Source organism: Herpailurus yagouaroundi, unplaced genomic scaffold (assembly GCF_014898765.1).
Source record: "Herpailurus yagouaroundi ecotype Mexico unplaced genomic scaffold, PumYag 198, whole genome shotgun sequence".
NCBI classification, from domain to species: Eukaryota; Metazoa; Chordata; class Mammalia; order Carnivora; family Felidae; genus Herpailurus; species Herpailurus yagouaroundi.
Window position 1 is genome coordinate 14,073,420 of NW_024412429.1, and position 13,768 is coordinate 14,087,187.

The 13,768-nt window shown below is 37.0% G+C and overlaps 1 long non-coding RNA gene across 1 annotated transcript; it reads right to left on the bottom strand.

Annotated features, from left to right (window-relative positions):
* Positions 1–7,408: 7,408 nt before the first annotated feature.
* Positions 7,409–13,021, bottom strand: LOC121013120 (uncharacterized). The gene is made up of 3 exons (XR_005782509.1): positions 13,009–13,021; positions 12,626–12,632; positions 7,409–7,519 (listed from the first exon to the last, which is right to left on the bottom strand). It is a non-coding gene; the product is annotated as an uncharacterized LOC121013120 (long non-coding RNA).
* Positions 13,022–13,768: the final 747 nt, after the last annotated feature.

Below are 13,768 nucleotides of genomic sequence, written 5' to 3' on the forward strand. Positions count from 1 at the left end.
AATTTTTGCTTCACAAATTCATGAAAGCTGTTACATGTTTTCTTTATAGTTTCTTTTTTTTTTAATGCTTATTTATTTATTTTTGAGGGAGATCGAGTGGGGGAGGGACAGAGAGAGAGAGAGAGAGACTCCCAGGCAGGCTATGCACTGTCAGCACAGAGCCCGTCGCGGAGCTCTATCCCATAAACTGCGAGATCGTAATCTGAGCTGGAATCAAGAGTCGGATGCTTAATGGACTGAGCCATCCAGATGCTCCTGTTCTATAGTTTCCTAATTAATATTAATACATTCAGTAAATCATTGAATGCGATTTTTTCACTATGGCCTATAAAACATGCGAATGTGTCGTCTGTCTTTTAACTAGGAAAAGAAATTCATATTTTGCAAATTAAGTGAAATTTCAAGCATACCTATTGTTGATAGTTTTGGATGTTCTCTCTGAACTCAAAAAGTTATTTGCGTTCCAAATGTAAATTTGGAACAAATAGCCTAGGTGTTAGCTCACGATCTAGCCAAACAGATTTTAGCTTAAATTATAATTCTGAAACTTACTCATTCTGCGACCTTGAGAAAATTTCTTGCATTTCTTGGAGTCTCAAGGTCTCTAAAATGTATCTAATAGGATTGAAAGCTATATTGTGTTAAAGAGCTTAACAAAGTGGCCAAAAGATTCTTGAAAATGCTTCCTTTTATATTTATTATTAATTCATTCAGATCCTTTCTTCACTATCATTGTTATCATTATTTTCATTGAAACTAGGTCCTGGAAGTGATTCAAAAAAAAAGACATTTAAACTTTTCTTCCTTACGTGGTCTGAACTATTATTTATTTTTAAGGATGGTTGCAAAATGCAAAGAGAAATGAGAGCTATTTTTTAAGGCTGATGTTATATTTCACGGATTTATTTTCACAGCTACCAGTAACATACAGGGAGAAACAGTAGCTGACCATCACAGGGAAGGTAGCAGTTTAGCCTTGACTCTGTGAGTCTAGTCCATTGGCATGGTTTCACTTTTCAAGATATCAAATACGATCAGGTTCATTTTCTTTTCATCTACTTTCCTTTTCTGTATGTTGATTTCTCCACAACTCTCTCCCTTCCAGCCACTAAAAGGATTGTAATCTCGGGGCGCCTGGGTGGCGCAGTCGGTTAAGCGTCCGACTTCAGCCAGGTCACGATCTCACGGTCCGTGAGTTCGAGCCCCGTGTCGGGCTCTGGGCTGATGGCTCAGAGCCTGGAGCCTGTTTCCGATTCTGTGTCTCCCTCTCTCTCTGCCCCTCCCCCATTCATGCCCTGTCTCTCTCTGTCCCAAAAATAAATAAACGTTGAAAAAAAAATTAAAACAAAATAAAATAAAAAGATTGTAATCTCAAACTCAAACTAATTCTTCAATTATTTTTTAAATAAATCCAAAGATCACTTTAGGGGTGCCTGGGTGGCTCAGTGGGTTAAGCGGCTGACTTCAGTTCAGATCATGATCTCGCAGTCCATGAGTTCCAGCCCCGCGTCGGGCTCTGTGCTGACAGCTCAGAGCCTGGAGCCTGTTTCAGATTCTGTGTCTCCCTCTCTCTCTGCCCCTCCCCTGCTCATGCTCTGTCTCTCTCTGTCTCAAAAATAAATAAACGTTAAAAAAAAAAAACAAAAACAAAGATCACTTTAAATGTATGACAATTTGTTGGTAGAAAATATAATACATCATGACATTCAACAAAAGTTCATGGAAATATGCAACAAAAGTTTGAATAATATAAAATATACAGTATTATATAAACATATATATACATATACAAATGTATATATATGTATTTTACACATATGTAATAACTGGAAGAGGATAATGTTAGAGAAATAAGAATTACAAAGAGCCATATAAAGTAAAATAAAGATATTCAAAATTCAAAACAGAGGTAGAATTTATTTATTAATTCAACAAGTGTTTACTAAGTACCTAATATGTGCTGAGCCAGTTGCTAAACACCAGGGATACAGTAATAAATAAAACAGACAAAAATGAAAATTCCTTCCCTATGGACCTTATAGTATAAGGGGAAAGAAAGACAAAAAATATTAATTTATTCTTATTTATGCCATTTCGTTATGTTTACTTAGGAACTAGCATAAAATATATGTTGGACAATCAATAATGCCAAGAATTGGGAGATAAAAAAGCTAAAGGAGAGATTGAGAGAGAATAAAGAAAGATCATCACGGGATGAGGTGGCCAAGAAATGTCTCCCAGGGAAGAAGATTGCTGAGAAAGGGCCAGATGTGGAGACTTAGCCTGGTAGCCATGGGGGGAAGCGTGTCTAAGCGGAAAGCACCATGAGCTTGATGTGCCAGAGGCACCTAACATGCCCAAGGAACAGGGTGGCTTTAGTGGGACCTTATGGAGAGAGCAGACAGGAGGAGGTGGTGCCTCAGATGGGCATCACAGCCACGTGGTGCAGGGACTTTCAGTCCAAGTAAGACTTCTCTCTCTCTCTCTCTCTCTCTGTCTCCCTCTCCCCTCTCCCTCTCTCTCTCTTTCACCCCTGTCTCTCTCTCTCTCTCTCCCTTCATCCATCCATCCTTTTTTCCTTCCTTCCTTCTTTCCTTCCTTTTTTGTCCCCTGAATAATATGGAAATCCATTGCTGTGGCTCAAGTAGAGTGACATGATGTAATCTAAGATATACACAGATCACACTGGCTGTTTTGTTAGGAACGGACAATGGAAGAGCAAGAAAATATGTTCCCATTAGGAAGTTATAATACCTCAAAACCATAGATGGGCTTTCTGTTCACTTATAGATGTTCCTGGCTCCCTTTATGGCTATCAATGTAACACTGAGAAAAATCGTGAAATCCTCTGGCCCAATTTCCTTATTTATTAAATAAGCAAATTCGATCAGAGACCTAGACTTTCTCCAGCTCTGCTGATTTATGATTCATGAATCTGAACAAAATTTTGAAATTATTTTTTTCTACTACATATTTAGGCTGAAGCAATTTCCAGAAGCAACACCAATGGTACCACTAGAAACTCTCCATAGTGATGATAGATAGCAATGCCTTCCTAACACTAGTGTCATATACTATTCAAAACTCTTTTTGTTTGTGTGTGTGTGTGTGTGTGTGTGTGTGTGTGTGTGCTTATGTGCACAGAGGTCATTTCTTTGGTAAAATTTCCAGACTGAAACTATTTGTAGAAAGTACAATTGCCAGAAATTTCCCACAGATTGACACTTATGAAATAAAATGGTCACTGTGGGGTTCCTGGGTGGCTCAGTCAGTTAAGCATCTGACTTCAGCTCAGGTCATGATCTTGAGGTCCGTGAGTTCGAGCCCCGCGTCGGGCTCTGTGCTGACAGCTTAGAGCCTGGAGCCTGCTTTGGATTCTGTGTCTCCTTCTCTCTCTGCCCCTCCCCCGCTCACACTCTGTCTCTATCTGCTTCTCAAAAATAAATAAATGTAAAAAAAAAAAAATCAAATGGTCATTGCAATGGGATTTTTTATTCCTTGGAGACATTAAAAATATATATATTTCATAGCATTCTGAAAAAAATTCTTTCTTAGACATTTAAGATTGTTACATTCTGCATAAACCTTTCATGGTCCTAGCATTGAGAGAGGTTAAAAAGAACCTAACAGCCCACCTGGATGACTCAGTCAGTTAAGCGGCTGACTCTTGATTTCAGTTCAGGTTATGATCTCATGGTTCGTGAGTTCAAGTCCTACTGTTGAGATCTGTGCTGACAGAGCGAAGGCTGCTTAGGAATCTCTCTCTCCCACTTTCTCTCTGTCCCTCCTCCCCCCCTCAAAATAAATAAATAAACTCAAAAAAAAAAAATACCTGACATTCATTCTACATGGACTATTTAGTGGGTGCTTGTACAGATACAATGCCATTACATCACAGCAGGAACCCTATGTGCTCACTTTTACTTTACACTTTATAGAACAAAAGAGTTATTTAAAACATGCAGAAGTTACATACCCAATAAGTACTGAGCAGGGATTTGAGCTCAGGTGTGTCATATTCTATGTGATTTTCACTTCGCCTTTGCTACTCTCAGTGTGATTTGTGGACCACAGCTTTGACATCACCTGAAAGCGTGGGAGAAATGTACAATCTCAGACACTATATGGGATCTAGTGAATCAGAATTTACATTTTAACAAGTTCTCCAGGTGATTCGTGTGCATATGAAATTTTGAAATGCATCACGCTATGCTTCATGGCTTCTTATCACTATAGATACTGTTTGTATATTTCAAGTTCCTAAGCTGGGCGTGCTGAGATCTGAAATTCACAGTAAACCCCAAAATCATGCTGATAAAATTCACGAGACAACTTGATTATGGTGTTTGCTACATACGTATATAGTCATATACATATGTATGAACATACCCACCTGCACAGGCATACACATGCCTTGCCAAGAGAAAGAGACACAGAAACAGAGAGAGAGATCTTACCAGAAAATGTAACAAAAGATACTGATCTAGGAAGTGGGCTTAATAATTTTTACAAAATTAAGATAATGGTAATTCATTGTGACCAACAGAGTAACCTGCAAGCCTCTTCCTAACACTCTTTTATGTGAGAAATGTAAGCTCCACATGTCAGGCGAAAAGAAAACACCATACACTGTGAGTGTAGATGCCTGACTTATCCCCAGATTACTGGTTGCCAGACTCTTCGTTATTAAAACTTCAAAAACATTGAAAGGCCTCCAGACATCATTTACTCTGCATCTAGAAAGAGCCTCCAGTGTCAAAGTATTAAATATATTTATCACTTCAAAATCATTGCCCTGTGATGTTTGCATGTTCTTAATAAAGCAATAAGCATTGTAGAAATGATGAAAAGTTTCTGTGCAGGATACAGGAAGCACTAAGCTATGTCCTAGGAACTCATACCTAATGAGAGTGTTTGGATCATAGAAACAATTGGAGACCCTCTCTGCAGTATATTTTCTGCTACAGATTTCCTGTTCTTTGAGTTCCCTTTTATTTCCTCCTATTTATTTCTAAAATATTATATTTTATTTTACTACCTTGAAATTTTCTAAACATATTTTTATGTATCATTCTTGGTAAATATGCAAAAGTGTGAGTCCCTAATTCTGACACACTGTATATTCTAGTGTATAGGTATGTGAGGCGCTGAACATGAAGCCATTCTCAACACAGTTCACTTAAGCTCACGTTCAAGTCCTGGAGGGTGATTGGTTGAGGCTAAGCTGACACTGAGGTGTTGTAATTGAACTTGACTAGGTTACTGGGTATTGGAAGTTGGGGAGGACCTCTTGATAAAATTTGGGCTTTATTTTGTCTGCAGTCTGATATAGCATGCTGATTAACAGGCTGATCTATAGAATCAATCTTCCTACTTCTGGCTGTGTGACTTTGAGCAAGTTACTTATTTCTTCTGTAGCTTGGTTTCCTCTTCATTCAACTGGAAATTTAAAAATATAGATATCTATATATATATACCTATCTAGTAATGTTGTTACGAGCATAAAAAGAAATAATGATGCTTTTAAAAGTGCTTGGCAGGCACTCAATAAGGTTAGCTGTAATGGTTCTGTTCTTTTAACGGAACATCTTCTTGATAGTATTTCTCCATGTACATGATTAAACATTCTTTGCAAATGTGGTTTTTAATAATTGCATAAAGTTTCATGATGTGTTTATGCCATAGTTTGTGTACCTATTCTTTGAGTTTGTTAGACATCTGAGTAGTATCTAGTTTTTCATTATTTTAAATTAACTGTAGCTTGCATTCTTCCGTATAAATCTGTGTTCAAATGTCTGATTACTTGGAAAAAAATTCTTATTAGTTGAAGAAGATAGATGTTAAAATCACTATTATAAAAAATGTAGCAGTAAAAACATTCTGCCAGCTACATAGCAGTGCCAGTGAAAGACATGTCTCTGAAGTTTATTTGGACTTTAAAATCTATGAATCAGTGATCAGGAGTCTACAATCGCCTTACATCACTAAGGGGTATGCCACAAACTGGATATAGCCGATATCAGCTTCTACAGTACATATCTAAATGGGATTAGTTTAGAACATAAAAGATACCTTTTTGCTAAATTAGGGGTAAACTCAACAAACTTTCTCCATTCATCTTTTCCTGGATGCTTTTTATTACATCCCATGCCATCTATGTGGAAGTTGTTTTGTTTTAGGAAATTATATAAAACAGAAATACAGGAATGGAAGCCATCCAGAGATAACTACTTTCACATTAACTTGATATCATTTATTTGAATTTGTGAAATTTTGGAGTCAAAATGTGTCTTTTTTAACATGTATTTTTAGATTACTAATGCCCTAGAAATTTTTTAATGTTTATTACCCACTTGCATTAGTTTTTTGTGGCTGCTATAACAAATTATGACAAGCTTGGTGACATAAAACAATAGAATTTTTTTTTTTTTTTTTTTTTTGCAGTTCTGGAGACCAGAAGTCCGTTTCACCGAGCCAAAATCAAGGTATTGGTAGGGCCACACTCCCTCCAGAGGCTCAAGAGGAGAATCCATTCCTTGCTTTTCCAGCTTCTGATGGCCACCAGCAGTCACTGGCTGTGACTGTGTCACTGTGATGTCTTATACAGGCACTGTGGTGGCACTAAGTACCCATCGGGCTAATCCAGGATAATTTCATTTTAAAATCCTCATTTTAATCACATCTGCAGAACTTTATGAGTTAAACTAACATTCATAGTTTCCAGGGATTAAGACTGAATATGGAGCCACCATTCAGCCCATTTATAATTTTACTTTTGAAAATGAACTATTGATATACTTTGTCCTTTTTTCTAACAGCTTTTAACTTTTCTTATAGCATTAGGTATAGTATCCCCTTGTCTATATTTACTGATAAAGATTTCAAAATTTCTTCGCACTTTCACTTTTTAAAATGCTGCTGATTTTATTTTTTAAAGTTTATTTATTTTTGAGAGAGAGACAGAGACAGAGACAGAGCGTGAGTGGGGGCAGGGGGGCAGAGAAAGCGAGACACAGAATCTGAAGCAAACGCCAGGCTCTGAGCTGTCAGTGCAGAGCCTGACATGGGACCCAAACCCACGTACCGTGAGATCATGACCTGAGCTGATGTCAGACGCCTAACCGACTGAACCCCCCAGGCACCCCTATTTGCTCATTTTTTTGTTTATTTCTTTTTTAATATGGAATTTATTGCCAAACTGGTTTCCATACAACACCCAGTGCTCATCCCAACAGGTGCCCTCCTCAATGCCCATCACCCACTTTCCCCTCCCCCCACCCCCCCATCAACCCTCAGTTTATTCTGTTTTTAAGAGTCTCTTATGGTTTGGCTCCCTCCCTCTCTTTTTTTTTTCACCTTCCCCTCCCCCATGGCCTTTTGTTAAGTTTCTCAGGATCCACATAATGAGAAAGAATGAAATATGGCCTTTTGTAGCAACGTGGATGGAACTGGAGAGTGTTATGCTAAGTGAAATAAGTCAGGCAGAGTAAGACAGATACCATCTGTTCTCACTCTTTTGCTCATTTTTAAAACGTTGGATTGTTTACTTTCTTATCGTTCACTTTCCAGAGTTCTTTACATACTCTGTATACAAGTCCTTTATCAGACATGTAATTTGCAACATTTTCTCCAGCCTGTAACTGGCATTTTTATTCTCTTAATAGTATCTTTTCAAAAATAAAAAGACATTTTTTATTTTGACAAAGCCCACATTAATTTTGTCTCCTATGGATCTTGTTCTTGGTGTCATTTCTTAGAAACAGTTGCATAACCTAAGGGTAAAAGAGATTTCTGTCAGGTTTTTTGTGGAAATTTTAATTGACTTGAGAATTCTTAACATAGTCATTTAATGCCAGAGATGTTTCAAAGTTTTATTTCAGCATCACGGCACAAAGCTTGATAAATTGTGTTTTCATTTTTACTCAATTAAAAATATTTCGTGACTTCCCCTTTGAGTTATTTTTATATCTGAGTTTTCTAGACACTTGACGTTTAGTTTCTAAATATTTAAGGATTTTCCAGGGACCCTTCTGTCATTCATTTCCAATTTACCTCTGAAGTGATTATAAAGCATACTTTATATGACTTGAATACCTTTACAATTATTGAGATTTATTTGACGGCTCAAGACTATGGTTTTGTCCTGGTAAAATTTCACGCGCTCTTGGTAAGAATGTGACATTGCTGTGTGAGGTGCTCTGTAAATGTCACTTAGATCCAGGTTTTGATAGTGTTGTTGAATTTTTTTTCTTACTGATATTTTGCCTATTGCTTCTATAAATTCAAAAGGAAGTATTAAAACCTCTGATTATAATGATGATTTTGCTCTTGCACTTTTTTTGTTTTGTTCTTTATTTTTTTGCCTTTTGTATTTTGAAGTTCTGTATTTAGGCACATAAACATTTAGGATTGTTATTTCCTTATGACGAGTTGGCCCTCTTTGTCATTATAAAATTACCTTTTTTAATCCCTAGAAGTATTTTCCGCTGTGAAATCTAATTGGCTTTATAATTTAGCTATTTGTTTTCTTTTGCTTAGTGTTAACATGGTGTGAACTTTTGCATCCTTTTACTTTTAATTTATTTGGTCTTCATATTTAAAGTATGATTCTTATAGGCAGAATGTAACTTGTTCTTGCTCTTAAAATGTGTATATATTCTAAAATCACTGATTTTTAATTGAGGTTTTAGACAAATTATATTTAATGTGATTATTCATGTGGGTAGTGTTAAATTTACAATCATTCTATTTGTTTTCTGTTTTCCTGATCTATTCTACTTTCTTTTTCTGCCTTCTTCTGGATTAGATTTTTAAAATTATTCTATTTATCTCATTTGTTGTTTTATCAGTTAAAACTGTTTTATTTTCAGGGTTCCTGGGTGGCTCAGTCAGTGAAGTATCTGACTTTGGCTCAGGTCATGATCTGGTGGTTTGCGAGTTTGAGCCCCGTGTTGGGATCTGTGCTAACAGCTCAGAGCCTGGAGCCTGCTTGGGATTCTGTGTCTCTCTGTCTCTCTTTCCCCCTCCCCCACTTGCACTCCGTCTCTCTCTCTCTCTCAAAAATAAATAAACATTAAAAAAAAGCTGTTTTATTATTTTAGGTAATATTGCTTTAGGGTTTATAGTTTTTACTTTAGAATCACTGTTCACTTTCGGGTGATATTATGTTACTTCATTTATATTATAAGGAGTTTCCACTAACATACTTCCTCCTTTCCCCTCCAACCTTTACATCATTTTGTCCTGCATTTTACTTTTAAATATAAATACCATGCTATATTGTTATTGTTATTATTTTTATTTAAATAATTTTAAAGTCATATATATTTACTTACATTGTTATCACTTCCACTGCTATTCATTCCTTTTTATAGATCCACACCTCTGTGTGTGATCGTTTAACTTCAGCCTAAAGGTCTGCTAGTAATTACTTTTTTTTCAACTCTTGTGTATTGAAAGAGTCTTTATTTTGCCTCCATTTTTGACAGATATTTTAAGAGGCATAGAATTCTATGTTGATAGCTATATTCTTTCAATACTTTAAATGTATTGTCTAACATCCTTCTCATTTGCATTGTTTCCATATAGAAAAATGCCATATTGGGGCGCCTGGGTGGCGCAGTCGGTGAAGCGTCCGACTTCAGCCAGGTCACGATTTCGCGGTCCGGGAGTTCGAGCCCCGCATCGGGCTCTGGGCTGGTGGCTCAGAGCCTGGAGCCTGTTTCCGATTCTGTGTCTCCCTCTCTCTCTCTGCCCCTCCCCCGTTCATGCTCTGTCTCTCTCTGTCCCAAAAATAAATAAACGTTGAAAAAAAAATTAAAAAAAAAAAAAGAAAAATGCCATATTTCTTATCTTCACTCCCCTGTACGTAGCATGTCGTTTTTTTTTCTGTCTACTTTTAAGATTTTATTTTTATTATTATTTATTTCAAGCTATTTGTTTTGAGCTCTGCGCTAGCTATCTCCATGGTATTTATAGTTTATTGATCTTCTTGGGTCCATACCTTTATTGTTCTCATTAAATTTGAGAAACTTCACCCATTATCTCTCTAAATTTTTTTTGCCAACTCCTCCTTCACTTTCCCTCTTCCTTTCTGAACTCCAATTACACACATATTAGGCTGCTTGAATTGTCAAGAGCTCACTGATACTATTTTCTCTTATTTTTATTTAAATCTTCTCTCTGTAATTCATTTTAGATAATTTAAATAAGTGCTATGTCTTCAGATCCACTAATCATTTCTTGTGGATGTCAAACATGCTACTATCATCCAGGGTGGGCTTTTTGTTTGTTTGTTTTTGTTTTTTGTTTTTCATTATAGGAAACTCTACACTCAATGTGAGGCTCACACTTATGACCCAGAGATCAAGAATCATATGCTCTGCCTATTGAACCAGCTAGGTGCCCCTCAACCAGAGTATTTTTTTCTCACAGATATTGTAGTTTTCTAGTATTAAATTTAACATGGATTAAATTGAGTTCCATGGCTCAACTTAACAGTCTGAATATATGGAATACAACTACAATTACTCTGTTAATATCTTTGTCTGCTAATTTAACATATTCATCAGTTCTGAATCAGTATCATTTGATTGGCTTTCCTCCTTCTTATGGGTTATATTTCCCCACTTTTTCCCATACTTTTTGATTAGGTGCTAGATAGACATTTTGGATTTTATCTTGTTGGGTGATGTAGATATTTGTGTTCCTATAAATATTCTTGAGCTTTGTTTTGGGATGCACTGAGGTAGACAGGAACTGTATGAAACATTCTGATCTTACTTTCAGATTTATTAGATGGGACCAGAGATACATTTAAACTAGGGCTAATTAGTTCCCACCACTGAGGTAATACCCTTTCGAGTACTCTTTCCAGTGATAAAAAGGGGGCATGTTTCCATAGACCAAATGTGGTCCTTCAGAAGGGATATGGAGCTAATTTTGCTTGAAAGGGGATCTATTTATGAGGAATCACTGAAAGAAAATGGTGAACTCAACAGACTGCCAGAAGTCAAAGGCTTAGAAAACGACTTTGTAAGGAGTATGGCTTATATCATGGTGCTATGATTGGTGGTCCTTCAAGGAAGTTGCAAAAGCTGTTCTCATGAGGAGTCAGTCAGCATTTGAATATCTGATACACCAAGAGTCTTGATGCCGATTTACAGACTCAAAAGCCACTTGAGATTCTTATCTTTTCTTCAAACTCTCCCCATATATTCCATAACCCAACTCAATAGTTTCCCAAGAATAGTAAGAAGAAGTGCAAGAGGCCGTGAAGACTGAAAAAAAAAAAGAAAGAAACTTGTAGTTACCACCACTCCTCACCCTTTTTTGGAGTGATTCTTTGCCTGAGTGAGGTCTGAGCTATGGCAGGAGATAAACCTTACACTGAATCTTTTATATTAGTTTATGCCAGAATTTTTCATACTTTAGAATTACTAGAAAATATACAAAATCTACCTGAGACCTCAGTCAAGGGTAGAAAAGAATGGGCAGGGTAACAAATTTTAAGTGATTTTCAGCTTGTACCATGCCAGATACACTCATTCAATAAGCTGGTTAGACTTTCAGCGGGCCACTAAATGAACACATTTGTTTTAAAAATAAAGAGCGTATGTATCAAGGAAAAAATAAAACCCAAGACCAAATTGCAATAAAAATAACAGGAAATATTTATAACATCTGTAACAGCAAAAATCAGTACCAAGAATATATGTCAGTCATTTGCAAAGTAATTTTAAACACACAAACAATCAAATAAAAAATGGACAAAGACTTCACATAAGCACTTCGCATACAAAAAAAGAAAAACTAAAAGGTAAATAAATATCTACAAATACTCAACTTCGTTAGTAACCAGTGAAATGCAAATTAAAATATCAGTGATATATAATCACATCAATCAGATTGGCAAAATGAAATGCTTGACACAGCAGGTTGCAACAAACTCTCACACGTTTTCCTGGAAGGTGTATAACTACTTTGGAGAACAATTTGATAAATACATTTTTCATCAATTTGAAGCCCCTCAATGTCACTCCCTATTAAATTGGAGATAAATCTCACAGTGTGCAGAAGTATACTTGTTAATTACACCATCGTTAATCAGTAGAAGATTCTTTTACTCCTAATATTTTCATGCATCTAAATATTATACAAATGTGTCAGTCTGGGTCCAATCAGGAGACAGAATCACACAGTGGATTAAACAAGACAAGTTTAATATAAAGAATTGTTAAACTGTGATTTACAAAGAAAGTAATGGTGGGGTGCCTGGGGGGTTCAGTCAGTTAAGCATCTGACTTCGGCTCAGGTCATGACCTTGCAGTTTGTGAGTTTGAGCCCCACATTGGGTTCTCTCCTGTCAGGACAGAGCCTGCTTCAGATCTTCTGTCTCTTTCTCTATGTCCCTTCCCCACTCACGTTCTCTCTGGTTCAAAAATAAATAAACATTAAAAATAATAATCATAATGGTAATATATAAGGAAACTCTAAATGGTACCCTGTGAGTGAAGGAGAGTGCTCAAGGAAGGAAAAACTTGGAAAGTGTTTCAGACTTTGGTGAAGTATAACTCATCCCATAATAAGAAAGATAATAGAGATAACAGATAACAGAGAAGCTCACTGGATTTCTCACGCTGGAGCTGGTCTGCAGTCACTGGACAAGCAAGCAGCAACTTTCCAGAGTGCAGGCAGGGGCAGGCAATTAGCCCATGTGGCAGAGGCGGGTGGGGGGGCTACAGATGAGCTCTGTAGGGAACTGAAATGCCAGGGCAAGCAGGAGACTTTCTGGTACCTCCGCAGCCAGGAATCTTTCAGAGCATCAGTTTCCGTGTCAAGAGGGCCATAAGAAGGTTGTCACGAGGTTAAAGCTACCAAATCACTGGGACCACACATTCTTGGATGGGGGGGCAGCTCCATCAGATGTCCTTCCATGCACATCACTGACCCACCATACAGCAGCCCAAACTGCAGGGGAGCCTACAGTGTCTTTCTAGTGCCCTCTACTGAGAAAGCTTAATATCATGCTCACTTTAAAGGAGAAATGGTAAAGGGATTCTTTCTATCATGACAAACGTGTGTTGAATGGAACATTTGGAGCAGAAAGGCAATCAATTGGTAACTGCAACAACAAAGTAGTGAATAATTGAATAATTCTCAGGAGGCTGAATTTTGATACACATTAGACATACCAGTTTGGTCCATGATCTTTAGGAACTCACAGTCTGGGGTAAGAAGACAAGAACAAACAAACAAAACTCATAGTTGAAATTGTGATGTGGGATAGATTAAAGTAATTTTTTTTCTTATGGAAGAGTAGCAGGGTTCCTACTTCAGATGGGTTAAGAAATGAGCCTTTCTCTGAAATAGTGACATTCAAAGTGCAGTCATGAAAATAAAAAGTAGAGTCTCCTTCGGGAAGTAGAAAATGATCAGTGGTATCTAATCTACTGAAAAGGTTGGCGAAATGAGCAATGTTTGGTGTTCTTTTGTTTTGGCAACATAGAGGCCATTAGTATTCTTGGCAAGAGAAGTTTCAGGGGGAAAAAGCTAGATTGGAAAGCCTTTCTCTCTGCTACCATTGTCATGTCACAAACATCCACAAACCAGACCTGATAGTTTCATCTTTCCCCAGGTTTTTACCATCCTGCCCCGTTGTACTTCTCACCAAATAGACCAGTTAGGGAGAGGTTTACTTCAGTGTAATGGATTTTGCTATTTTCTGTTTAGGCTAAAGGAAATGTAATGTTTGCTCAAATCTAGAAGA